General features: G+C 39.4%; 1 protein-coding gene across 1 annotated transcript in view; it reads right to left on the reverse strand.

Moving 5' to 3' along the window:
• GPC6 (glypican 6) overlaps positions 1 to 27840 on the reverse strand; it is a 1085256-nt gene that overhangs the window by 1055937 nt on the left and 1479 nt on the right. The window lies entirely within an intron of this gene.

Here is a 27840-nt window from a genome sequence, read left to right on the forward strand (position 1 = left end):
GTTCACATTCTCAAAGATCTAACATGGACCCACCACATTTCCACTACTACAATATCGCTATTAAAAGAAACAAGTACAGCCCTAATTGGTTTGACTCAGTGGATAGAGCATCAGCCTGCGGACAGGTTGAATTCCGGTCAAGGGCATGTACCTTGGTTGCGGGCACATCCCCAGTAGGTGGTGTGCAGGAGTTAGCTAATCAATGTTTCTCTCCCATCAATGTTTCTAACTCTCTATCCCTCTCCCTTCCTCACTGTAAAAAATCAATAAATTATATTTTTTAAAAAGAAACAAGTACAGATGGCCTTCATTATTAGTAAATTACCCTTTCTCCTGCTTAATTTGGGTTTTACAAATCATTTTCTTTATAGATCAGTAAGTCATAAACTAAAATAGGTATCATGGTCTATTTATAACATTTTTCACATCCAAAAAACCTAAGTCGTTCAGGTTATTTTTATGCAGGATTTCTAAGTCATCATTTCTTTCTACCTATTGAGTATTTCATGACCAAGAACAGAATAAATCATATTTTACTTCTTATAGAATGGCAAGAGCCACAAGGCTTTATACAACTATTACTTCTGCCTTTCATAAATGACATTTACCTGCACAGCCCTAACCCTGATATTTGATTTCCTTAAGTTCTGATCAAGTTATTAACATTACCTGTGTTTGACTGGATAACAGCCATCCTTCCATATTTTAATATAGAGGGGAAAATTAACAATACAACCTCCCTATACTACTCATTTTGATGCCTTAATGCCCTCAGTTTCTATATTCAAAGTACTTAAAGCCAAAGCTATAACTGGACCAAGGCAATTCAAATACTAACTAATATGAAGCCTAATAGCATTAATTTCCATTCTTCCTTCTTATAAGTGAGGATACTACATCACAGGAACTCTCACCATCCTTCTAACTGTATGTTTATTTAATTCCATAGCAGCACTTTTGCCAGTTTTCCTGATATCTAGATCAAATATTAGGTCACCCTTTTGCCTGTTAGGGTTGTGAGCTACCACAGCAAATCTTGGTGAATCATGCTGTTCGGATGACTTCAATATATTATTTGCAAGATTCTTTTGGTATGAAAATATTCAAAAACAACCAAGAAATTAAACACAAATTAAAAGGAAACTATAATGGTGCATATGTACAGTATTTGGACTTATAAAAAGTAAAATTAATCTATAAAGCATACAAAGGGTTTTTTTTTGTTTTTTTGTTTTGTTTTGTTTTAGGGGGGTGTTTTTGTTTGTTTGTTTGTTTGTTTGTTTCAGAATTGTATTCCTCAAAGCAAAAACAGATACAAGTAATGCACAAGATTGTTTTAAAACTGGTAACTCAACCTTAAAGTTAGTGACAAAAATGCTTAGAGATAAGGTACACAAAACTATTGATAACATTTCTTTATCAAACTACATATATTGATTTTAGATTATATCAACACATTACTACATTGTGGAAAAATAGATACCATGTAATGAGCATCACCCTTTTGCATTTCAGTTGTTTCATTTCATTTCAGGAGTTGCCTCCTTTTTCCTCCCCTCCAAAGGTTGCATTTTAAGGTTTTGATGAGAAAAGCACAACAGAACTAATTTCTACTTTTTCCTACTTATTGGAAATCAGACACTGCAAACAAATGTCTTTTTAATAATTCTGAGGGTTTGCTCATTTTTGGAAGGAGGATTGATTATACATACACATAGACAGTGGTGGACTGGTGTTTAACAACCAACTTTATAGGAAATGAGGCCCTGATTTTTATTGTTTGCCAATTGCTATGGTATAAGTACTTCCACCATAACTGACTTCAAGCTATTAATCTGCTCACAAAATGCCTGACAATTTCACAATTGACTCTGATGGCCTAGGGTGAGCTGGCTCCAGCACACCCGTGTGTACATTTGAAACACATACATACACATACATCTACGCATATATACACAAATATGTTGCTACATATGATTCACACAAAAAGGAAACTTAAATATATTTCTTAAATTGACTTTTCAAAGTTTATGGTAGCTCTTTCTAAAGGTCAGAATTTCACTTTACATACATCTCCTTTCTTCTTAACCACATATCTTATCATTGCTTCTGAGGTCCCTTCTGGAGTAACATCAACGGTTTTGAAATGCATCGGCTTTAAGCATATAATTAGCTATGGCCATATGTCTGGTGTCTAAAATGAAGCAGGCCAGATTTACAATCTCAGGCAGCAGACCCTTAAGAAATCTCATGATCTGATACCATCATCCTTCATGAAGTTCTTATCTGAATGTGTGTTGGTAAATGGATACTGGTCTCATTGGGTAGAGACCCACATACAGTATGCTAATCCAAATACAAAAATAAAGCTTTTCCGTGTACCATGAACCCCACATATTTAATAGGCATATTTTCATTTAAACAACTTTCTTCTGCAGAGAAAAGTTGCTGGAAGATATTTTCAAATACTGCATCCATCCATCTAATCCATCTGAAGTTGAATAGCCCATACCCTTGAACCCTTAAAGGGTCCCAGAAATTGAAGGATGAGCTAGCATCCCGCAGGGGCAGGAATAGCTGCAGATGAAGCACAACTCCATCCACATGTACTCTGGTGTGAGGAGCGCCTTCTGGGGCTGAGCAGCATGGAGACTGGGTGCTCTCAGTGCTGCTGTGCTGAGAGCAAACTGGCACAACCAGCAGAGTGGAGTGGGGAGGGGCGATCAACGTGCTCCATGGCGATGCCTTTTCCCCAAGCCTTTCCACTTCCAGGAATTTCTTCTAGAGATAAACTCCCACTTATGTGAACAGGTGGACACGTAAGGACATTCACAAAAATATAGTTTGTAATAGCAAAACAGACACCTAGAGGTCCACGAATAGACCACTGGATAAATACAGTCTGGAAAATTCATAGTACAGTGCAACAAAATGCAACCTTTGGAGGGGCAAGAAAAAGGAGGCAAGTCCTGAAAGGAAATGAAACAACTGAAGTGCAAAACAAGTTTCAAGATAAGTGGGAAAAGTATCTGCATAACAATGTATACAGTATGTGACCATTTGAGTACACGGAATATTTATAAATCCCTGTGTATACATAAAAAATCAATGGAAGGATCATAAATACCTATATGCATGGTTGCTTCTGAAGATGCCAATCCTTTTGTGTCATTTAAGTATTTTAGAGCACCAATGCATAAATAAATTTTAAACATTAAAAACACCTAGAAGGATCTGTCATGATATATGAATTAAGTTTTAAAGGATTTGGAGCCCTCATGACATTTTATTCACAAGAAGATTTAAATATAACCCAGCATGAAAGCATCTACATCTTCATGCATTTTTTTAAATTGCTCTCTCACACTCATTCTTCTTGTAGACCTCTCCTCCTTTCCTCTGCTGAGGTGGTGTTTGAAGCCAGTATCCACAAAGTCATTGTCACTACAACCCTCTGAGGTATGGACCTGAGAAAAGTAAAGGTTATTTTTGTCTCTAAGAGAGCTCTAGAAGTCAAGAAAAAATTGGAAGGAGTCATAATTGCAATATGGTGTATATTGTAACATACACTATGTTACAGCCTGATAGAATGTAGGTATCCTGACTCCAACATCATCACTCTCATTAACAGCTTCACATTAAAAAAAATATACAATATACATAAGTACGTGATTGGTGTGTGTGTGTGTGTGTGTGTGTGTGTGTGTGTGTGTGTGTGTAAAGAGAGAAAGAGAAACAGGAGAGAATAAAAGTGAATTATGCCAGAAATATCAGTTACTTCATCTTTATTAATCTTCCTTTTTCCTTTCAATGCTTGCTTATCCCCAATATTTTTCACTAAACCCCATGCTGACACCTAGAAATGAACAGATAGTCAGTTAAATCTATCAGGTAAGAAGCTTATCTATTTGCCCAACCCTGGGCAAAGTACATGTGAAACAAATGAAATCTTATAAACCTCGCCCTGGAGGAGTTTAAAATCTTCAAAAACTACATTTCTCAGAGAATTTTGCAGTGGTGGATTTACACTCAATTTCCCCAGGAACAGGGATGCTGTCTTTATTGTTTTTTTGCAAAAAAATCACAAAATTTATCTAGAAGTGGCACTTATATACTAGATTCTTCTTAGACTTTACAATGTTGGAAAAAGCAATATTCAATCTGCATCTAAACAGAACTGTTTCCAATCAATACTATAGGAAAAATTACTAGTACTAAAAGCTGAACTCATCAAAACAAAGCAGATGCTATTATCAGTCTTAGAAATTCATTTCTAAAAATACTGTATGATCCAAATAGGTAGTAGTTAAGTCCATGGGCTTGTAAGCCTACCCATCTGCTTACCCACCTGTGTCCTTGGACAAGTTAATTGCACTCCCTCTAGCTCAGTTTCCCCATCTGTAAAATGTGAATGATAATACCCATGATGAAAAGATAGTGTAAGGATTACATGAGATCCTATAAGTAAAGGGTTTAAAATAGTATGTGGGACATGGAGAAAGCTCATGCAATGTTACATGTTATTATATAATATATACTCAGTGTTGTAACCTGAAGCCCATTTTTAACAATCCCACTAATTTCCATGGTTTATCTTTATTTCATTTCATTAAAGGGTGACCTTCAGCTATATGGAGAGGAAAGCATTCAACACTTTTTTTATAGCAAAAGAAAAGAGAGCAATCTACTCTACTCTTTCTAAAATATCAGAGGATTAAGACCATTCCATCCACTATAAAAAGTATGATTCTACAGTTTATTTTGTTCATTAGATCCCACATAAAAGTGAGATCATATGGTATTTCTCTTTCTCCGACTGGCTTATTTCATTTAGGATAATAATCTCCAGGTCCATCCATACTGTCACAAAAGATAAGATTCTCTTCTTTTTAGCAGCTGTGTAGTACTCCATTGTGTAAATGTACCACCATTTTTTTATCCACTCATCTACTGATGGGCACTTAAGTTATTTCTACATCTTGACTATCCTATATAATAAAAGCACAGTATGCAAATTGTCCCCTTTACCAGGAGGTCAACCAGGAGGTCGACCAGGGGGCGGAGCCAGCCAGGGGAAGGGAGGGAGGCTGTGGCCGGCAGCCAGCAGTCGCTTGAGACCCTACCAGTGCACAAATTTCATGCACTGGGCCTCTAGTTGTAAATAATGCTGCAATGAACACAGGGGTGCATATATCCTTTTGAATTAGTGTTTTGGGTTTCTTAGAATATATTCCCAGAAATGGGACTGCTGGGTCAAAAGGCAGTTCTATTTTTAGATTTTTGAGGAACTCCTTACTATTTTCCAGTGGCTGCACCAGTTTGCATTCCTACCAACAGTGCACGTCCTTGCCAGTACTTAGTGCTTGTTGATTTATTTACAATAGCCATTCTGGCATGTGTGAGGTGATATCTCAATGTGGTTTTAATTTGCATCTCTGATGCTTAGTGACATTGAGCCTTTTTTTATATGTCTACTGGCCATCTATATGTCCTCTTTGGAGAAGTGTCTATTCAGGTCCTTTGCCCAGAAACAGAGGCATGGATACATGGGACAGACTGGCAAGTATCAGAGGGGAGGGTGGTTGGGAGACTAGATGAAAGAAGGTGAAGGGATTAAGCAAAAAATAACATATATACATAACACATAGACACAAACAACAGTGTGGTGATGGCCAGAGGGACAGAAAGAGACTCTGCTTGGGGCAGTGGGCACATGATGCAGTGTGCAGATGTTTTGTTCAGTTGTACCCTTGAAACCTGTATGGTTTTGTGAATCAATATTACCTCAACAAATTCAATTTAAAAAAAAGTTATGGTTCTATAATATTGTGGCCTTTTTTAAGAACCAAAGGTACAGATAAAGGCAGGGATGTTCTCTTTCTCTCTCTCCTTCTCTCTCTCTCTCTCAAAATTAGGGTGGGTGAAATAATGTGTGATGTTTAGCTGGACCACTTCTAAATATAAATTTTACTCCCTGGATTAAATTTACATGGTAGAGAAATATCTCAACATCAGTCACAGTAGGAAATAACTTACATGGCGCCTTGCACCATGTGCCCTCCTAGAGTGTAAACTCAGTGAGTGCCACATGCTCTGACCTCACTTGTTTTCAATAAAATTCTGTGGAAACGAGAGTGACAACACAACGGCTGGAAGTTAGCACATGCCCAGTAGTATATAAAATGCCTTTCAGAAAGAGAATATGCATGAGTTGGCCAACATCTACATAGAGGTCTCTTTCTAGAAATAAAATGAAAGCCCGGGTCATTGTCATCGTTTGGTACGTTCGTTATATGTATATTGAATGCCTTGTGTGTGCCAGGCGCTAAGGGCTATGTGGGATAAATCAGACATGGCCCTGCCTTCTAAGGGCTTATAGATTAATGGGAGACTAATCAAATATATCCGCTATTTGTACTTTACATTTGTAGTACAAGTTACATACCGATTACTGTTCCAACATGTTTGAATAAAATATTGGCAGTAAGAGAAAGGAAGAAGTAGTCCTTCTAAATGCATTCCTTCTTAGAAAAACAATTTTATTTCAAATCGCTGTCCATAGGAAATCATTAGTATCTGTCCCATTTTTCCAAATGAAACAGATGCATTTCCTTTAGTGATTAGAAATCTGAATTTTTATGTCTATCATGGCTGAAATGAGTACAGACCTTTAACAAATTAGTACTAGTCCTTAACAAAACTCGTATTATTTACTGTGTTGAGAAAGACTTCACACACATACCCAAACCTACACCCACACCCACACCATGTTCCTCAGCTTCAAAAAATATATGCTATGTATCAGCCTTTTACCTTCCAAGTTAGAAAACGGGTCCACTGTCTGAGAAACAGTGTCCCGAGACTTCCTATTCAATGCTTCTGGTGGAGTGTTATGTCTTTCACTCAGAGATCATGCATACGACTTAGAAAACAGCACCTTCAAAGCTACCACCGGTCGGTTGGGGAAAATCCAGTGTATCCTAAGAATCCGTATGTACAACGCCTAAAGAAACACGCAAGTTCAGAGCTTCAACTCCATGTGGGGAGGAAAACTTTTCTACCTTGTTTTTAGAAGTATTAACTGATACGGATCAACTTTCAGTAAAACGGAATCTGGGGTAACGACTGCTTTTGTATTCCAACTATTTCTGGAATTCTCCTATTTCATCAGCTATGGCACTCTGAAAAGACAGGTGTTTGTTTGCTAATACATCTGACTCCTGCGCTGCAGGGGAAGGCTGCCCGCGGCAAGCAGGGAGCTGCCAGGCGGAGCCGCCAAAGGCCACCTCCTGGCTGCGCACCAGCTCCTTAAAGAAGGCGCTCTTGTGCCACGCTTTCAAATACCTTCATTTTAGGACTAGACTTAGATTTTTTCCTCTGAAACAGCGAAATCTCTGTTGAGCTACCAAAACATATTTTACAGCTTAGATTAGTGTGTTATGCCTTCCTACTTTTTTTTTTTTTTTTGCAGCTGTTACTTCTAAGAGAGAACATTTTACTTTACAAATGATAATGGAGGTTTTGATTTAAAGAAGGGATTTTCGGCTTGTTGTCATCTGGGCACCCTCTATATTTTTTATCATTTCAAACCTGCCTAAAACATCTTCATAAGCAAACTGTGCAACACTGCAGCAGTTTAAGTGTTCGCAGTTTCAAACATGAGGGAAAACAGAGAAACTAACTAAAAAATAAACCAAGGCAGATGACGGAGGGCACGAAAAAGCTAACGTGGTTTCACCTTTTCTCCAGCTGGAACCACTTATTGCGCCATCTCTGTAAGAAAGTGAGTGGAAGGAATTCACGGCACGAATTGGTCTTTTTAGCCACTGTTGGCAAAAAAATAAAAATAAAATAAAAAATCGCCACTCCATTAGTGTCATCTTTATCAAAATATTTATATGTCTATTTACACATATCATACTCATTTTAATAGGGTAGCTATGATGTATACGAATTTTTTAAATACACAGCACCATCGTATACTAATGTTCTTAAAACAATATTTGTACACGAAATGGCAGAATTATCGCCATTTAAAACTACATTTCTTTAAGCAGAAATTGTCATGTGATAAATGGGGTTAAGTTCCTAACATGTCACCAGAAATCTTGTTAAAATATGGGGACTTAAAATAATTTAGGGTTAAATACAATTCCATAAGGACAGATGCACATTCTATTTTCTTGAACAAAGGTCAATGATGCAACTTTCAAAGCCAGAGTTGCCCACTTTTTAGGGAGTTCATGGGGCATGATCTTCTATTTGTCAGAAGAATCTAATCTTCCCTATTTACTACAGAAATAGGGTTCATCCATTTATGTGAAAGAACAATTAAGACTATATCAGAAATTCATTATTCTAGTGGAGAAAAAGGCACTTCATAATCCCTGATTCAGAGCCCTCACTTCTTCCCCTCCCCCTTCAATGCCTTATCTTTACCTGTCCTCCAACATCTACCTACTTTCCTCTAAGCTCCCAGTGCCTTTATCACTCCATTCATCACATTATATTGAAATTAACCATCTGTCTGTACTCACTACCCTGTTGCAGGGAAACTGTGGGTGCTATTCTTTACCCAAGTAATTAAAAATAAATTTTGCTGACCTACACTGATGTCAGTTAAAAGAACCAAGGTAGGCAACAGCTTCAAATGGAATTCACAAAATTACAAGTGGTTCCTATAAAAATTCCACTGACACAATTTATTATTCAAAGCCTCCATCACACACAGATTCTGCAAAGGTGGTACAATTTGACTGCTTTATCCCTAGGCCTGACTTTGTAAACTAACTTTGCTCTCTATCAATGTATTTCCAAGGAAATGTTCCTGCAATTTAAAGTTCTCTTTACATTTAACATCTCTAAACTTTTCAGGTATTTGAAAGTTGCTGTCAGTGATATCTAAAATATGCCACATTTTGAAAAAGCATTTTGACAGACATACAGTTACATGTGGTAGGTACTTCACTGGGAGAAACATTATGATTAAAATAAAATGAAAGCAACAACACTCAAGTTGAGTTCCACACAACAAACTCTGGTGGTCTGTACTTTCCCAAATTGATTTCCACTGCCTTAAGCTACTGTAATTTATTAGCTGTAATCTTTCAAAGAAAATAGAAGGGTGTCCTTATATTACACCATTTAGTTTTGATCTTACTTAAAGTTGTCTGGAATGCCTCGCCAAAAGAGTAAAATCTCTTTTATTTCCAATGAAGGAGTAGTCAATTATTGATTAAGCCCTTACTATGGACAAGCATTATGTTCTGAGGAGAACAAATATGTTTTAAAGTGCCCTCCGCTATCCAAGAGGCAAATTTGGGAAACAAAAATTAAGGGACTCATGTTAAATGACTCAAGACAGTCTAAGTAAGAGCCCTGAGGAGGTGGAATTTGATTACTTACCAAATGAATAGACAAAGCTTGGCAAAGAAGGAGAAAATATGGACTAGGTAGCCTAGGACAAATTCATGAATGAAAATTCGAGCCAAATTGGATTTTACTTGGTGGGAAAAAGTGGGGAGGACAGACCAAGCATTGTCCTGAGTGTTAGCAAATAAAATGAGACACAGAAAGAAAAGTTTAGGCTCGGGCCAGGTGGCTCAGTGGATAGAGCATCATCTGGCTACTCCACGGTTGTGGAATCTAGGTCAGGGCACATACAAGCACCAACCAATGAATGCACAAATAAGCGGAATAACAAATTGCGGAATAACAAATTGACCTATCTCTCTCTCTGTCTCTCCCCCTCCCTCCCTCCCTCTGTCTAAATCAATAAATAAAAATAAGAATTTTAAAAAGTAAAAGAAAGATTGGTGAAAAGGTTTTATCAGACAGAAAATCTAAAAGAAGGGGCTTGGAAATAAGTTAGATAGTTTGAGTTCTCAAATGTCAAACCAAGGCTGAAATTTATTGTCAAGCCATTGATAGTTTAAGCTTGAACTTTAAGTAGCGGTTCTCAAAGTGTGGACTAGGGACCATTAGCATCAGCATCATCTGAGATCTACTAAATCAAAAACTCCCGAAGTGGGACCCACATCTGAACAAGTCTTCTGGGTGATTCTGATGTCTACTCAAGTGTGAGAATCACTGGTTTAAGCAAATTAAAATAACCAAAGCAATTTGTCAAATACATCACTCTGCTGGCAAGTATGTACAACAGAATCTAACCTGTGAGGGTGACATGAAAGAGAAATTTCAGAGCCATTGCCAAGAAGACCAAAAAGAAGAGAAAGTAAATGTTTTTTAAAAGATTTGCTATTTGACATTTAACAGCATTTCAAAGATCACCTTTTAATGTTCTATTACAGCTTCTCTCTTAGAAGCTTATCATAAAAGGAAATTAAAAATGACTAAATCTTAGAGTGGAGATTATAGCCTACTAGGCTTCTCTCCTCTTCTGAATAAGAAGTAGGAAGATTTCTCATCATGATACATGTTTCAGGAAGAAATTGGGGGGAAAAGGAAATAACATTTGCTGGAGACTTCTCTCTATCAGACTATTCACATGCACTATAACATTTAATCCTCAAAAAAAAAAAAAGAAAATTATCATGAGCCAGGCAATGTTATTGCTCTTTTATATAGATAAGAAAACCAGGATTCAAAGAGATAAAAAAACTTGAAGATAACCAATTAATAAGCACAAAACAAGGAATTAAATTATTTTGCTTCTATATAAAACCATCGGCCAAGAAGCTCAAAGATTCCCATTAACATAAAGAATTTGTATTATTCCCAGTTCACTTGATGTTTGAGAGATTCTTCAGAGGCTTTCATACTGCACATGTAAGAGGGATGATATCTTACAAATACTTAACTGACTTCATTTTGTTCGCCCCTTAATTCATTGTTTTCTCACAGGCTTCCACCTCCAAAGGCATGGGTGTCAGGTGTCACCTGACCTCTTTAGGAGACAAACGTCCCCAGTCCTGACTGAAGGGCTTGAGGTCCAGCTACAAAGAGAAAAGGTAGCAAACCCATCCCTGCCCCAGGGGTCTGTGGGAAGAAGGGGGGTGAAGGGAAGGTCATGGTCCCCCCAAGTTTCCCAGTTCCTCCTCTCTGAGCTTTACATCAATACAGAAAAGCCAACGAGAAGAGGGATGTGGGAATCTGTGAAGAGACTGCCTGATGGGCTACCTGGCAAAGACCTTAGTCAACTTGGAGGTGCAGAGGCTCAGAGTGAGGGCTACCCCCACACCGGGGGACACGGGTCTGGCTCTAGGGAGCCCTCCTAGGGAATATCAGAAAGCAGCTTGCCATGGTCCCACCATAACAAGTGATCAAGGTTACAGGTGGGCCAGGGGACAGGGGAAGGACAAGCCAGGGATTCAGGAGGCCTACAGGGCCAGAAAGACCAATGAGATGGTGAACACTCCAGGAAAGGGGCCCACCAGGTCCCTCCCAAGTTGCACAAGATCAGATCACAAAGCACACCAACCCCAGACATCAGCCAGGTGGACCAGCAGGGCCCTGGAGCTGGGAGAAGCCCAAGGAAACTCACCCTTTCCCTTTTCCCAAGAAGGGTCATTCCCTTGTCACTCCCCACCCCATCAAGAGATCGATTTGTGACCTGTATTTATTATTTAACAAACATGTATATAGCCTTTATTCTATGTCAGGCACTATTTTAAGAGCTTTGTACATGTTAACTCATTTAATACAATCACAATATGAGATGTAAAGACTGTTCTTATCTCTGTGTGCAAATTTAAACAACAACAACAACAACAAAACACAACTGAGGCACAGAGAGGTGTAAAGAAGGCTAAGCAGTAGAGCCAAGAGTCAAGGCCAGTCTTGCATACTCAGGACACCAAAGCAAAGACCCCACGTGTGTCACTGTTATCTGCAAGAGCTCAGCTGAATGTTAAATTCCATCACACTATTCTTCTTGTTACCCAAAACCAGATAGGCTGTGTGAGTGAAGAGAGGGAAGAGGAAGAAGAAAACAGGAAAAGGAGGGAGGGGGAACTGCGTGCCTTTTCACGTGGAAGTTGCAGGTTGTGCATATTTTCAGTATGGCCCAATAAGTACAAACGATGGCAGTTCACACTTCTAAAGGTCCTTCCAAAAGCTTGTAAATGAGGCGAGTTCCTGGAGGGAGGACTGATGACTCACCACAGGGCTGTTTTTCTCTTACCTCGTCTAGTTACCACTGGAAACTTGAAATATGAAGCAGTGGCTGGAACCGAAGTGAAATCAAAAGACACACTGTTTCTCTAATTTTGTTAAGAAAAAAAAAAAAAACAACCAATTCGACAAGTGGTGTTTGGTTATGTTTCACTTTTTCCCCCAAAAGTCCACAAGGCTGAAACACCAACCTTCTTCAACAGACAAAAGCTTAGTTTAAAGGCCCTTCGCTTAGCTGCCTGTTGGGGAAACGCGTCACACCCTGACCAACAGAAGGTCAAAACTAACACTCAGAACAACGGACAGGGAAACCAAAAGTAGGCTGGATATTATTCTAGAAGTTGAATGTAGTGGTGTCAGAAATACCTTGCAACATTTAGGATTAAAATGAATCCACTTAAAGTGTAAGGTGTTTTAGAGGCTTCCTGGGGTTCTATTAATTACTTTTCTCCCGGCTGAAATATTACCAAGTGGGGTCACTACTAATGGTGCCATAATCCCGGGTCCTGATGGGCTGTAACATGGCACACGCGGCCCAATCAAATGACAGATTTATGGTACTGACAGTACTTCATATTTATCTGAGATTTGGTTCAGTTTTTCAAAACTCACATGCCACTGAATGGGTCCTAGGATATGGTGTTAGTACAATGTCTGTAAAAAAATGATTCTTTCAGGGAAGGGGAAAAAAAAGAACAGTGCTTTCAATGTTCAGTATCCTTTACATCTGCTGCTCAGCTGGAAACGCTGTTAAAAGGCCATTAGAACCTTAAGGTAACAGACCTCGAATGCTATGAAAGCCATGGACCAATTTGCTGTTTGTGTGAGGAGTATCAGCCCCAGCCACTTCCTTTTCAAGGGCTGAAAACAGCTTCTGTCATGAGCCGTGAAAATCAATTCCACAGTAACCAGGGTGAAATGTGGCTAAAGGTGGTGCACCTACCTGCTGGCGCTGCGCAGCAGAGCCTCCTTCTGGGCATCCGTGGCACCTTCCCCGAGTCCCAGACAGCAGCTCCCAGGCAGTGCCTGGGAGGGAAGGAGCAGACCTGGGACTTCCAGGAACCTGCAGGCTTACCTCTTGGGACACTGATGCTCTCTAACGCTTAATTAGGTTAAAATCGGAATTGTCACCCTGAATGAAGATAGCTCTAGGAAAAGTCACTCTGGGAAAAGTCTGCTCTTGCTTATTTGTATTCCCTCTTTCTATGTTTCCTGATGATAGTAATTGTGAGATAGGCTCTTTTTTTTTTCCAAAAAATAATACGGCTTCAAAGCCTTTCAAAACATACAGCATTTTAAAAACTTTTTGCAAATACAAGGTCATACTTTTGAAAATAAATATTTCAGAGGAAAAACGATGGTTCTGTCAAGAGTTGGACTGTATAAACGAATGGCTATCAAGATTAAAATTCATTTTTAAATGTGGTATAGGTTTTTTCAGTTATAAGAAATGGTTATTCCTGTTGTAAAACACAACCTTGGTTACAACACAGAGTTAAGATTATTATAATCTATATTTCTACATATAGTAAACCCTTTGCTAAACTGAAAAGCTTTGTATAATTTAGTAAGCATGGTCTGGATAAGAATAAATTGCCACTCTTAAATCATAGCAATTGGCTTATGTTTATGCATGTAACTTCTTGCAATATTAAATTATTTATCTTTGCATCAATAACCTAGGCTGAGAAATTGATTCAAAATGAATTTGTTAAATTAAGATAAGTACAAAATGGAAAAGTATAGTTTCATGGTTTTTTGCTGTGAATAACTAACTTAAGCACCTAACTTGTTGTTTTGACTGGAATGTAAATGGTTTATCCTATACATATTTTCTTGCCTAAAATAGAAAAGCTTGGATTTATACAATTTCATGTCTATTGTAAAAGCGCATCATGATGATCTCTGATTTTAAGAAATCTCCAAGTTACTTTTTTTTTTTTAAAGAGGGGAAGGTAGCAATTGAAAAGCAATCACATATAATAATTTTGTTGTTGATGACATAAGATTTGCCATTTGCAACCTATTTTATATTCAATTGAAACTGACCTTTTATGAGAGCCAGGTGGTAATATAAGTAAAATGAATATATTCTTTATTGCAGCCATATAAAAAGATTGGCCTGAGCTTTTAACATAGTACTTGACCTCCTGGTGTCTGAATACCCCCAACTCAGTGAGAGAATATTGAATAAGATACCACTTAATCAAATGAGTAGTAAAAGCACAATAAAAGCCTTTCACACATTAGCACTTGATAATGTAAAAGTAACAGTACACTATGGTCCCTTGGTAGGATGCAAATACATAGCTAGGAAAGAAGCTGTAGTAGATCCAGTAGGAGTGTTCAGGAATCCTGCACTTCCAGATTATTAATATTTCAGAATTACAAATTCTTTGTTTCAAACTAGAGCTCTCACTATATCAAAGATCATTTAAAAACATTTGTTAAATCTTTTGCTGTAAAAAAAAAAAGAAAGAAAGAAATCAGCTAAAGTTTACCATTTTTTAAAGTTTTAAAGCTCCCAATTGTTGAGATTTGGAATAAAATGGTAAAAGCAAACAGCTAAAGAGCAATATATATATATTTTTTTTTTTACTTTTTCAGGGAAAAGCTAATGCCTGCCATTCCGTAATATATAAAAGCATGCATGGTGGCTTTTTTCAAGTTCATTTTGAAATTGCTATTGACTTGGAGTTATTCTGACCCATTAAGAAAATAATAATTGAAAGTTATTCATCTTTTTCCGAAGACTTCAAAGTGCTTTCTTTGCAAAAAAAAAAAAAAAATAAGAGGAAATACCTGTGGATCCCTCCCTGATTTCAGCTCAGGAGCACTGACCCTGCTAATCCCAGCTGTCCTGGGGGCCCAAAGAAAGCAAGCCCATTTTTCAAGAAATCCAAGAACTGCCGAAGCCGGTTTGGCTCAGTGGATAGAGCGTCAGCCTGCGGGCTGAAAGGTCCCAGGTTCGATTCCGGTCAAGGGCATGTACCTTGGTTGCGGGCACATCCCCAGTAGGAGATGTGCAGGAGGCAGCTGATCGATGTTTCTCTCTCACCGATGTTTCTAACTCTCTATCTCTCTCCCTTCCTCTCTGTAAAAAATCAATAAAACATATTTAAAAAAAAAAACACAAGAAATCCAAGAACTCAAATAAGGTGCAAACAGACTAGCAAATAAAGCCTACAGGTCACAGTTGTGCATACCCAGAATGTATTATGCTACATCTTTAATTAAATGAGTATAAAATGAAGTGATCAGCTATAGTAAATGTAGTCTCTTTGCAGAAGAGTCTAGAGATCAGGGGGGAAAAAATGGCTACATCTGCACTTAGGAGGCTATTGTATGAAAAACAGCTCAAAGAAGGGGTAGGGGATAGTATTGCCCCTAGTCAGAAATCTTCTAAAAAGGACAAAAAATAGTAAGTCCTATGTAACCATAGAAAGCCAGACATATTAGCAATGAATAATAGGGTTTTGACAGTGAAAGAAAAAATGTTTTCCACAAGCTGAAGGTGAACCCTTGGCAGCTGGCTTAGGCCCCTTTGTTCCATCCTAGGTAATTATGAATTGAATTGATCCAATCAATCATTCTCTTAGTCCCCCTAGTGGTCGATGTAAACATTTGGAAGAAGGTTTGAGGAGATCAGGGGTACAATTTGGAGTAGCAACACTTTCTCGGTGAAGATTCTTACCCAAGATCAAGGTGAAAAATAACACAAGGTCATTGCCCAAATTTGACTGTCTACTTGACAAACACCTGTATTTAAAACTACAATGAATGCACCTAGAATCTCAAAGGCCCCCAGAGACTCAAAGGAAGGTGCCTGGACCAACAGCATCGGCATCACCTAGGAACTTGTCAGAATGCAAAGCACAGGCCCTACTCCAGAACTACTGAATCAGAAACTTTGGGAGCAGAGCCCAGGCATCTGTGTCTAACAAGCCCTCCAGTGAACCTGAAGCATGATGAAGTCTATGAACCTCAGCTCCAGATCACTGGTTCTCTTCCATGATGCACATCAGAATTACTTGGGGAATGCATACATATGAAGACAAGCAGGAAAGTGGGGAGAGAAGACAGAAAGAAGGAGACTATCCAGTCCCAGATCAATTAAATCAGAATATCTGAAGACGGAGCCCAAGTATAGGCTGGCTTTTTTTTTTTTTTCACATCTCTCATGATTCCAGGATAGCCCAGGCTCTTTCCAACTCAAAAGGACCAATTGTTAAATTTTCAGGAATTTTGTGAGCTGGTTGTTAAATTGTTACTAGCTTAAAATCAGTCATGGTGGGAAAATGTATACCACAGACATTGGCAAAGGCTATACTCAGGTCTCCCGAATCCCTGCCTCCTGAGAGCCAAGTGTTAAACATTTATAGGTTTGCCACTGACCAGAGGTGAGAAACACTGGACTAAAAGATTGGACAATGATGCCAAATGCCTAATGAAGTCAGACAGGGTGCGTAGTTCCTCTCAAATGTTCCAGTACCCCTCAATTCTTTGGTATTCTTATGAAGATTAACCAAGCAATTCAGTGCCCATACACTCGAGGAAGGTGGACAGCAGTGCCTGTGTGAGGATGCAACTATGACTGGTCCAGGTCAAAGGCCATGGTCCCTTTCCTTCTTCTTCCAGGCACGGGCACAGGAAGAACTCTAGAATGAGAAAGGTGAGTGAATCTTCTGCAGCACTTGTGAGGGTAGTCTGCCTCCTCAGTGAAGACACACACAAGAAATCATATCCTTTTGTGCCTCCGGCCGTTATAACGAGACTCTGACTCTTGGTACTCGGGCAGGCACCTTGTTTCCGTAATGGAGCTGACCTGGTGGAATGTGGGTCTCAGGGCTGAAAGATACGGAGAACCTGGGACCCTGATGATACTGCTAACTCCCCACTTCCCACTTCCTCGCTCCTAGAGCTGCCCTATGCTGGGACTTCTTATGTGAAATAATGGCTTTCCCTGAATATGTAAGCCAGTTGCTTCAGCATTTTCTGTGACCTGCTGCCAAAAGTATCTTCAGTGACACCAATTAATTCAGGCAAGAGTTTAATATCTTGTCTTCCTTAAACTCTCTTACTGAAACTTCTAGATAGCAGAGTGAAGTTTTTTCCCTTTCAATTTGGCCTCTTCCTTCTCTGATGAACTCATTCACTCCTCCCTCTCTCCTCCATTCTCATGTGGGCCCTCAGCATCTGACGCTTTAGTGTCTAAAACAGCTCCCTGGCTTTCCTCCTCTCACCCTGGGCCTTTCAAGATTTGCCTTCTTTTTCATCCTGTTTGTAGTGTTTGACCAATCCAAACCAAAACTTTCATCATATCACTTCACTGCCAAGAACCTAGGATGATGACCTACTTTCTACCGTATAAAAGCAAGGATTTTCAAGGCCCATCAGAAGTCCACTCTCTCTGTTCTCTCAAGTTCTTAATAGACCCCTTTCTGTACTGTACTATCCTCCACCTGCACTATTTTGCTCACACTTGTAACCCACCAAGAATGCCTTCTTCCTAGATGCCCTTTTGTCAAATGTTACCCATGCTTCAAGATTCCTGTCATGGATAATTTTATGTGTTAATTTGATTGGCCTAAGGATTGCCTAGATAGCTGGTAAAACATTATTTCTGGGTGTGTGTGAGAGAGAGGATGTTTCTGGAAGACATTACCATTTGATTCAGTATTATTAGTGACCAATCTGGGTATGCATAATCCAATCCATTGGGGACTCAAATAGAACAAAATACAAAAGATGAGGAATTCCCTCTCTCTCTTCCAGAGCTCAAATGTCCATCTTTCCCTACCTTGGAGCATCAGAGGTCCTGGTTCTCAGGCCTTGGACTCCAAGACTTATACAGTGGGGCCTTGACTTACGAATGTCCCGACTAACGAGTTTTTCAAGATACTAGCCGTCTCTCGGCCGATTTTTTGCTTTGAGTTGCGAGCTAAAATTCGGGTTACGAGCCAGCTTCAGATACCCCACCGCTAGTTGGCGCAGCGAACGTCACAGTGAATGCCACAACATCAGCCCAGCATCACATGTCTCACTCGTTCACTTTATGATTTGACATACGAGTAATTTGAGTTACAAGCTTCGTCACGGAACGAATTAAACTCGTAAGTCAAGGCCCCACTGTATCAGTGCCCCTTCCCCACTCTGTTCTCAGGCCTTTGGCTTTAGAGGACTGAATTATACCACTACTTTCCTGGGTCTCCAGCTTACAGACAGCTGGTCATGGAACATCCTGGCCTCCATAATCTTGGGAGTCAATTTCTATAACAAATCTCCTCTTATATCTATATCTTGAGACAGATGCAGAAATATATCCTATTGGTTCTGTTTCTCTGGAGAACCCTGACAAATATAGTCCCAATTAAATTTTACCTTCTGCTTTCAGCAAGGTCATAGAAACTACTTTATTCTGTGATTCTTATCATTAGAATCAGCAATGATATTTGGTACTTATGTCATGAACACAACATTGTTTAAATCTTGGAAAATGGTGTAACAATTTCATTCATTCTTCTTCTTGGTGAAAATTTTAAGATTGTTTTTCACGCTGCCACAGGACAAAGAACTTTGACTTAAGTTTCAAAATGGACACAGCCGATTACATACATTTTGACAATTCTATGCCTTCTGGGAGCTAACAATTCACACACACATCCTATTTGGGAAATCCCTTTCTCCCAGCCATACTGATGTCCTTAAGTCCTCTGCAAGTTTTATGATGTTAACTGTAGTTTCCACTAAAAAGCACACATAAACTACATCAAAGTATTTATAAACTCAATGAATATTTCTGGGACACTTGCTTCTTTCTCTCAATCTCTCTCTTTCACATACACACACACCCCTCTCTATTTATTGTCGATCACATAGTAGATGTTCAATGAATAACTTGTGCTTGATTAATAGTCTTTTGGTGGTATCCACTTCACCTCCTAAATGTTTTTTGAATCCTTCTACTTCATTTCACTTCCACAGTCACCACTTTAGTTCAAAGTTAACATCTCCTCCTCTTCCTGTATCTGCTTTTAATTCCCCCTGATCCATTCTCTACAAAGCAACCAAAGTAACATTCAAAACCATGTCCAATCCTGACTAGAACAATTCCTCACCCGCTTCTCACTGCCCTAGGCTCAAGGCCAGTCATTGTAGTGAGTTCTAAGGATTTCGGGCTAATCAAGGAAAGAGATGGGACCAGGAGATGACAGTACGACCCAAGGACCTTTATTTGGGTGTAACTGACTGATGGCATATGAGGGGATATCCCTCACAGCACGAGCTATTCCAGAGATAACAGAGGGGCTACTACCAGGAAGGGGAAGAGATTAAGGGAACTCCAGGTTAGAGGGAAGAGGGAGATTAAGCACTCACTGTTGCTCAGCCCTAGAGTGTGGAGAGCAGTACTGGCTTGGAGTCTTTTACAGGCCCCAGGTTTGTCTTATATACCTGGCTAGTAGATGTTGGCTGCAGTTCTGGGGCACACAAAACAGGGAGGATCTAAATAACGAAAAATATGCTTCTTGCCCTGGCCTGTGTGGCTCAGCTGGTTGAACACAACGCTGTCCCCGTGCACCGGAAGGTTGCCAGTTCGATTCCTGGTCATGACATGTACCCAGGTTTCAGGTTCGAGCCCTGGTCAGGGTGCGTATGGGTGGTAACCGATCGATGTTTCTCTCTCTCTCCCTCTCCCTTCTTCTCTCTCTCTCTAAAATCAATAAAAACATATTTTTTAAAATACATAAGCTTCTCTGGGCTATGTTTAAAACAACTAGATGTGTAAAGACATTAATTTAGCACCACCCATAAGCTACAGAACTAAGGGTCCATGCCTATGGTGAAAAGGTAAACATAGGGCCCATATGCATGGGTCATCTTTGGATCATGTACCTGGTCATTAGCCTGGTCCTCGGGCTCTGCTTCTCCTGTCCCTCTCTCAGCCCGTTCTCCATTCACTAACTGGTTCCCCAGGTTCTGGAATTTCTCTCATGCTTTCAGAGTCTTCTTATCACATGGGCAATGAGCATACCCTCCACTGTCCCCTTCCCTTACAGACTTTGCATTGCTCTTTCTCAAGGAAGCATTTCCATAACCCTGCGATGAGATCAAACGCTCCTATTGAATGCTTTCACAGTGCCAGGTACCCCAGTGCTGTACACTTTATCTCGGCCATTCGCTGTAAATGGTGCCCTTATTTTCTGCTTCCCTTCTTGGATTAAAGTTCCCTGGAGTCCTATATCCAGCACCTGGCACAGTGACTTACACATAGTAGGTAAACAAGAAATATTTATTGGATGAATGCAAAAAAAAATGCCTAAAGGAAATCAAGAATAGGTTAGAAAAATAATTAACCTGGATAATGTGTAAATGTGGAATCACATTTCTATTTTTCTTTGTTACTAAGTGGTACATTTGCTTAAAAATATTTTTCATCCAGGTTTATTCAAAAGTCTTAAATATTTCTATCCAGGTTTATTAGAATTTTTAAACCTTTACCTAAGACTTGCCACTATGAAACCCTTTATTTATAAATATGCCATCCCAGGGAGTCTATTAGACTTTCAAATAGTATCATGTATATCACTGAAAAAATGAATTCTGCTGGGGAAATCTATGACACCATTTAAAGTCAAATTATGTGCCAGCTAAGGAATTTAACAGAGAAGAATTTGGTCTGTAAAGGGATATAAGCACCAAGTTTAAATGAATATTAAGTATTCTGTTTATATTGGCAAGACAACTCTAAGTCACCTTACTGGCATTGCTAAAAGTCTTTTGAAAGATGAGAATTAAGGGGAGAAAAAAAAATCTTATAATGTTACTTCTGTGAGCTTCAATATAAGTTAAGATTAAACTATTAAAATTATTTTATCAACAAATCTTTTACTACAATGTTTAACCTAAACTCATACTTCTATACAAATCTAGTGACTGAATGGTAGGTCGCTTTGGTTTGAAAGGACTTAATCATTTGGAATTTTTTAAGTGTTCATAAAACTGGCCCATAATTATATAAGACCACTGGTCACGCTCTTACATAAATTATGATGCAATGTGTACACTACAATATTTTAAAGGACATAATGCTGTATATTTGAAATCACTTTTGATAGTGACCGTCATTTCCATGCATAAGCTATTAACATGTGGTGCAATTTAAAGATGTGAGTTTTTGCAACAACAAAAAAATTAAGATACTTAGGAATAAACTTAATAAAGGAGGTTACAGACTTGCACTCAGAAAACTGCAGGTGTTGAAAAAAGAGATAGAGGAAGAGATAAACAAGTGGAAGAATATACCACGTTCATGGATTGGTAGAATTAACATCATTAAAATGTCCATACTACCCAAAACAATATATAGATTCAACGCAATCCCTATTAAAATACCAATGGCATATTTCACAGATCTAGACCAAATACTCCAAAAATTTATATGGACCCAAAAAGGACCCTGAGTAGCCACAGCAATCTTGATAAAGAAGAACAAAAGTTGGAGGGATCACAATACCAGATATCAAGTTATTCTACAAAGCCACTATAATCAAAACAGCCTGGTACTGGCACAAGAACAGACATATAGATCAATGGAAAAGAACAGAGACCCCAGAAATCAACCTAAGCCATTACACTCAATTCATATTTGACAAAGGAGGCAAGAGCATACAGTGGAATCAAGCCAGTTTTGTCAATAAATGGTGTTGGAAAAACTGGACAAATACATGCAAAAAAAAAAAAATGAAACTAGACCACCAACTTACACCATACACAAGAATAAACCCAAAGTGGATAAAAGACTTAAATATAACAGATGAAACCATAAAAATCCTAGAAATCATAGGCAGCAAAATCTCAGACAGCTCTCATAGCAATATGTCTACCGATACATATCCTAGGGCAAAGGAAACAAAGGAGAAAATAAACAAATGGGACTACATCAAAATAAAAAGCTTCTGCACAGCAAAAGAAACCATCAACAAAATAAAAAGGGAGCCACAGTATGGGAGAACATATTTGGCAATGATACATCTGATAAAGGGTTAATATCCAAAATATATGTATAAGGAACTCATACAACTTAACAAAAGGAAGACAAACAATCCAATAAAAAAATGGGCAAAGGACCAAAATAGACACTTCTCCAAAGTGGACATACAGATGGCCACAATACATATGAAAAAAATTTTCAAAGTAACTGATCATTGGAGAGATGCTAATTAAAACAATGAGGTATCACCTATCAGAATGGCTACCATCAACAAATGACAAGTGCTGGCGAGGATGTGGAGAAAAGGGAACCGTATTACACTGCAGGCGGGAATGCAGACTGGTGCAGCCATTATGAAAAACAGTATGGAGTTTCCTCAAAAATTAAACATGGAACTGCCATTTGACCCAGGGATCTCACTTCTAGGAATATAACCTAATAAACCCCAAACAACAATCAGAAAGAATGTGTGCACCCCTATGTTCACAGCAGGACAATTTACAATAGCTAAGATCTGTAAACAGCCCAAGTACCAATCAGTATATGAGTGGATAAAAAAGCTGTGGTACATTCACACAATGGAATACTACGCAGCAGTAAATAGGAAGGATCTCTTACCCTTTGAGACAGCATGAAGGGACCTGGAGAATATTATGCTAAGCGAAATAAGCCAGTCAGGAAAAGACAAGTATCACATGATCTCACTCATATGTGGAATCTAATGAACAAATAAACTCATGAACAAAATAGATCTAGAGACTTAGAAGTATGGAATACACTGTCCAATCTCAGACGGAAGGCAGGGGTGGTGGGAAGAGATCAACCAAAGAACTTATATGCATATATGCATAACCCATAGACACAGACAATAGTGTGGTCAAGGCCAGGGGCAGGGGGGGCTGAGTGGGCTAGAAGGGGTCAAGGGGGAAAAAGGGGAACATATATAATACTTTCAACAATAAAGAAAAAAATGTGAGTTTTTTGTAAAAGAGTATATCAGTCAACTCAAATGAACTCTTTTTCCCAGCGATGACGTATTATCCTTTGATTAAATCATCTAAGATATCTCTGTTCACAAGGATCAGGCTAAAATTAATTCCCAAACCAAGAGATTAACAAGTGGCACTCCTAACAGTCCATATTTTAGATTGCTTTGATACCCGTAATTAATGTGATTCTTTTAGAAATCTAGTGACTTGACAAATCAGTAACAAAAAAATTGAAGTTCAGCTAACCCTTTTATACCTCACACTTTGAGATGATTTTAAAGATATCAGCCAACTAAATGGAGGGAAACAAAATCAGAGATTAGTGCAGCAAGCAGATAAATGGAAATTAAATAATGTATCCCCAACTAGGAAATTTAACATGTCTTTAAAGAGTTACCAAACACTGTTTTTCCATTTATATTAAGGTGATATCTGCATGCAAACTGAAAAAATATTTGTGCTGATGGCAAACACATTAAGTAAGTTGGTTTGCTGGAGGAGCAGAGGGAGGGAGGACAGGTTCCTTGGGAAGCCTACCTATGAAAGAAAAGGACTACTGAACCAAGGCCAGGTAAAGCGGAGAATTACATCTTCTCAAATTTGAAACCAAAAAGTTTCCAGTCAACTAGCAGAGTATAAGAGAATGTTCTATATTTTTTTAAAGTTTAGACTTTGGGATAGATTTTTTGATTTTTTTAGATAAATTACTATCAAAGAGATGAGAAAAAGTTTAATACTTTCTTTTTAAATTTTTTTTCAATTACAGTTTACATTCAATATTATTTTGTTTCAATTTCAGGTGTATAGAATAGTCGTTAGACAATCATATGCTTTACAAAGTGGTCTCCCCAATATCCCCAGAACCCATCTGGCACCATACACAGTTATTACAATATTATTGACTATATTCACGATGCTGTACTTTATATCCCCATGAGTATTGTGCAACCGCCAATTTGTATTTCTCAACCCCTTCACCTTTTCCTCCCAGCCCCCCAACCGCCCTCCCCTCTGGCAACCATCAGTCTATTCTCTGTATCTATGAGTCTGTTTCTGTTTAATACTTTTTTAAATATCCAGCTGTAGTCCAACTCTCAAAATACCGGAGACAGAAAAGGGGGCAAAGTTAATACTGAGAACTAATACTGTTAGTTATATATTATTTTTTTTCCTAATTTGAAGAAACTGTCCTTCTCCCTCTATTCACACGATAGCTTCCTATTGCAAGGTTTGCGGGACTAACCCAATATTCCAATGAACCTGGTATATTGGAAACAACAAAACAAAACAGAAGTTCTTTAGATTCTACCTTTTATATAACCACATCTATACAACTAAAATGACAGGGACTATGCATAAATACAGGGACAATTTAGTGGTGGCAGTGTGGTCAATTCCTGAGAACAGAAATCCAAAGTCAAAGTGATTTTGAAAACTGTAGATTTTGCAAATAAATAAAAAATATTCACCATGAACTGAGGGAATGTATATGGTGATTGATAATACCACGCTTTATACAATATTAGGTGAGGAAAAAAACCGATTTTACAATGCATTCATTCAACAAATACAGAAATGTATTGGCCATGGTTTAGTCTATGGAACCAAGTGCCTGGGTTTGAATTCTAGCCTCCTCACTTTCTCATCCTTGGGCAAATTATTTAAGTTTCTCTGTTGCTCAGTCTTTTCATCTGGGAAATGGAATAATAATAATAATAATAATAACCTTCTAAGTTACTAGAAGGAGCAGGTAAGACAATGTTTATTCAATGTTTAAAAATTGGTAATGTTTTCAAATAGGTGCTGGGTACACATAAATTTCCATATATGGGATTGCTAAATATAGTTGCATCTGATAATTAATGAAAAAATTGAGCATGTAGGCTAGTAAGGACCATTAGTCAGCTACACAGTATTACAATAAATAACTCCAAGAATGCTCAAATCATAAAAGAACGGCACAGTGAGCCTCAAACAACATTTCCTGAATTGCCCAGACTTTTAAGCGGATGCTCTTTTCAGCTGTGGAGTTCCTTTAGCAGTTCAGAGCCATCAGGATGAGTCAGGTTGGAAAATGAGATATTACTGGTGCTCAAAGAAAGACTGGGATGTTTCACACTGACCTTTGATCAGAGTAACAGTCCCTACAAAGAACTTGATGATCCCCTGCTCAATATCTTCCTAGAAGACAGAACAAGAGAAAATAAGCAAGCACACTGTGAAGGCTTTTGGCTAGCTATCTGGAAACATTTTGGTACCACAAGCATGACTAGGTATTAGAATGGATTGCTGAGAGGGGCTTAAGCGTCTGCCCCCTTGGAGGTCTTTCAAACCAGGACAGATAGTCCATCTGATCTGCCTGGGATGCTTTAAAATCAAGGCTGAGTGAAGATTAATGGTACAAACTGCCCCCTGACAGCCTCCTCCCTCCCAAGCACTCTCTGAGAGGGTAACTTTATATATTACCCATCACAGTCCCTCATCTGTTGAGTTTGAAGAACTCCCTTTTATCTTAGAATTGAAAAGGGCAACATTATTTCACAATTGTGAGTTCTGAGTAAATCTTAATAATGCTGTGATGAAACATAATGTCCTCATTACTTTTTTTTTTTTTTTAACCAGGCAAGCTACCTGCAAATGGCTTTCAATTAGAAACAGATCTCATGAATCTAAATTCTGAACAGCGGTTCCTTTAAATGCATGTTCCCTGGCAAACAAATGGCATATGCCTTTTCTCAAGCAAACCATTAAAAGTCCAAACCAGGCACAGGATGGAAAGGAGTTGGAAGAAAGGATCACCACCGGATAATGAAATGTAAATTTTATGAGGAACTGGGGAGGAGAGGAAGAGTGTGTTCATTTAATAAACGGGCATATTTCCTAAGTGATAAATTCAACAGCAATAGGTAGTACCGAGTAAAGTTTGTTTTGAGAAAAAAAGTATGTCCTTAGTATACAATTATCTTATAATTCACTTGTTCCACAGTGACCTGTACCCTGATAATTTCAAGTAAATAGTACTCTTAGTCCTAGAAAGTGAGTTTAACAAAGTACACTCATTTTAGAAATGCAGAGCTATTAGCAAGCACTGCAATTGTCAAGGGATGGAGGGGGAGAGGGGTGGGGGGGAAAGACTGTAGTTAAAAATATACTGAAGGATTTATTTAACCCCAGCAAATGTTCTCAGGAAAGTAAATAATGACAGACAGAAATCATTTACACGAAACACCTTCACCTTCACCTTGATATTAAGGAGATTTGCATCACGAACTGTTCTTCAGAATACTGAAGCAGTTTAAAAATACTTCACAGTTTTCCTCTTTGAGATATCTTATCTGAAATCATGTTGGGGAAATGTATGTGTTTAAAAGATACAGTTTGAAAAAAGCCCAGATTAGAGAAAAAGTTCCTAAAAGAAGTCACCCATACTACAAACCTTTTAAAAGTTGAATTCTCTGAGATTTGTGGAGGGGGGGAGGGGGTAGCAAAGCTGATCCTTATCAATTAATTAAAAAGAATGAAATAACAGTAGACAAAAGGGAAAGGAGAGTTGAGAAACTTAAGGAGCGGTAGGGGCCGCCGGCCTCTATTCACTGATTAACAAATTAAGGAGTTCTGGGAAAGGGAGAAGTGACGGGGTAGAAAAGAAGTCTTATAATTCACCACAGGTTCCGCCTTCCACTCACCAGAGGCTGGCGGTGTCTGGCTCAGAATTGGAAAAGGCTCTCTATATAATACTCTCCGTGAGCATGAAGTATGGGCTATTTTTTAATGCCTACATTCATATAAATGTGTTATTTCAGCATAAGTAAAAACTCTCACGTGTAGGGTTTGTAGATCAACCATAATAAAAGAGCAATTCCACTAGATAGCGAAAATGTTATAAGATTCTCTGCAACACGCTTTTCACCCATCGACCAGCTCTTGGACAAAACGCAGACAGGCTGGTGGAAATTCGGCGTTTAGACTTGGCCATCTGAGGTCACCGAGGACTTCGGCGGCCCGTTGGAGCAGCCCGCGTCCTCCCAGCATCTCCTGGCCCCACTCTGCCGCTCTCAGCTCAGTTCCCTTGCAGCCACCAGATTCTCTCTCCCGGACTCGATTCATTCACAGAGCCCCAGAGAAGCTCGGGTTCGGTTGGAGGTAAGAGCCGGAAAACAGGCATCCAGGCTGCAGCGCAAGTTCTTGGAGACCGAGTGCTACCCCACGCCGGCGCCCAGAAAGCGGGCGGGGGCTCTCTAGCTCCCGGTGGGATAAAGCTCGGGACCAGGCACGCAGGGGACACTGGATCGGGAGACCCTGAGATGAATCCACTACGGAACCACCCGCTTAAGTTGGCTCAGCTTCCAAGAGCCGGCGAACGAGGCCGCGCTCAGGACCCATCGCCGCGCCGGGTGGCTGGGGTTCCCCCCCCCCCAGCCTCAAGTGACCAACAGCAACCGGGGAAGCACTGAGAAACCGTAACGGCAAAGTCGCCCCAAATCAGAAACAGGCAGCCCGAGAACTCCCCAAACCATCCCGGAACTGCGGGAGTCGGGAGGCCGAGTCCCACCGGTGGGGGTCCCCAAGCTCGCCCGCCCCCGGCCCCGGGACCGCGCGCTCTGCCTCTCCGACCCGCAGAGCGTGGAGCCGGGAGCGCGGGGCGAAGGGAGCCCTCCGCGTCTCTCCATCGCCCCCGCCGGCGTGAGGGCGGGAGTGGAGAAGGCGCCGCTCAGACTGTGGCGCTGG

The sequence above is a fragment of the Myotis lucifugus genome, unplaced genomic scaffold (genome assembly GCF_000147115.1).
Source record: "Myotis lucifugus unplaced genomic scaffold, Myoluc2.0 scaffold_64, whole genome shotgun sequence".
NCBI classification, from domain to species: Eukaryota; Metazoa; Chordata; class Mammalia; order Chiroptera; family Vespertilionidae; genus Myotis; species Myotis lucifugus.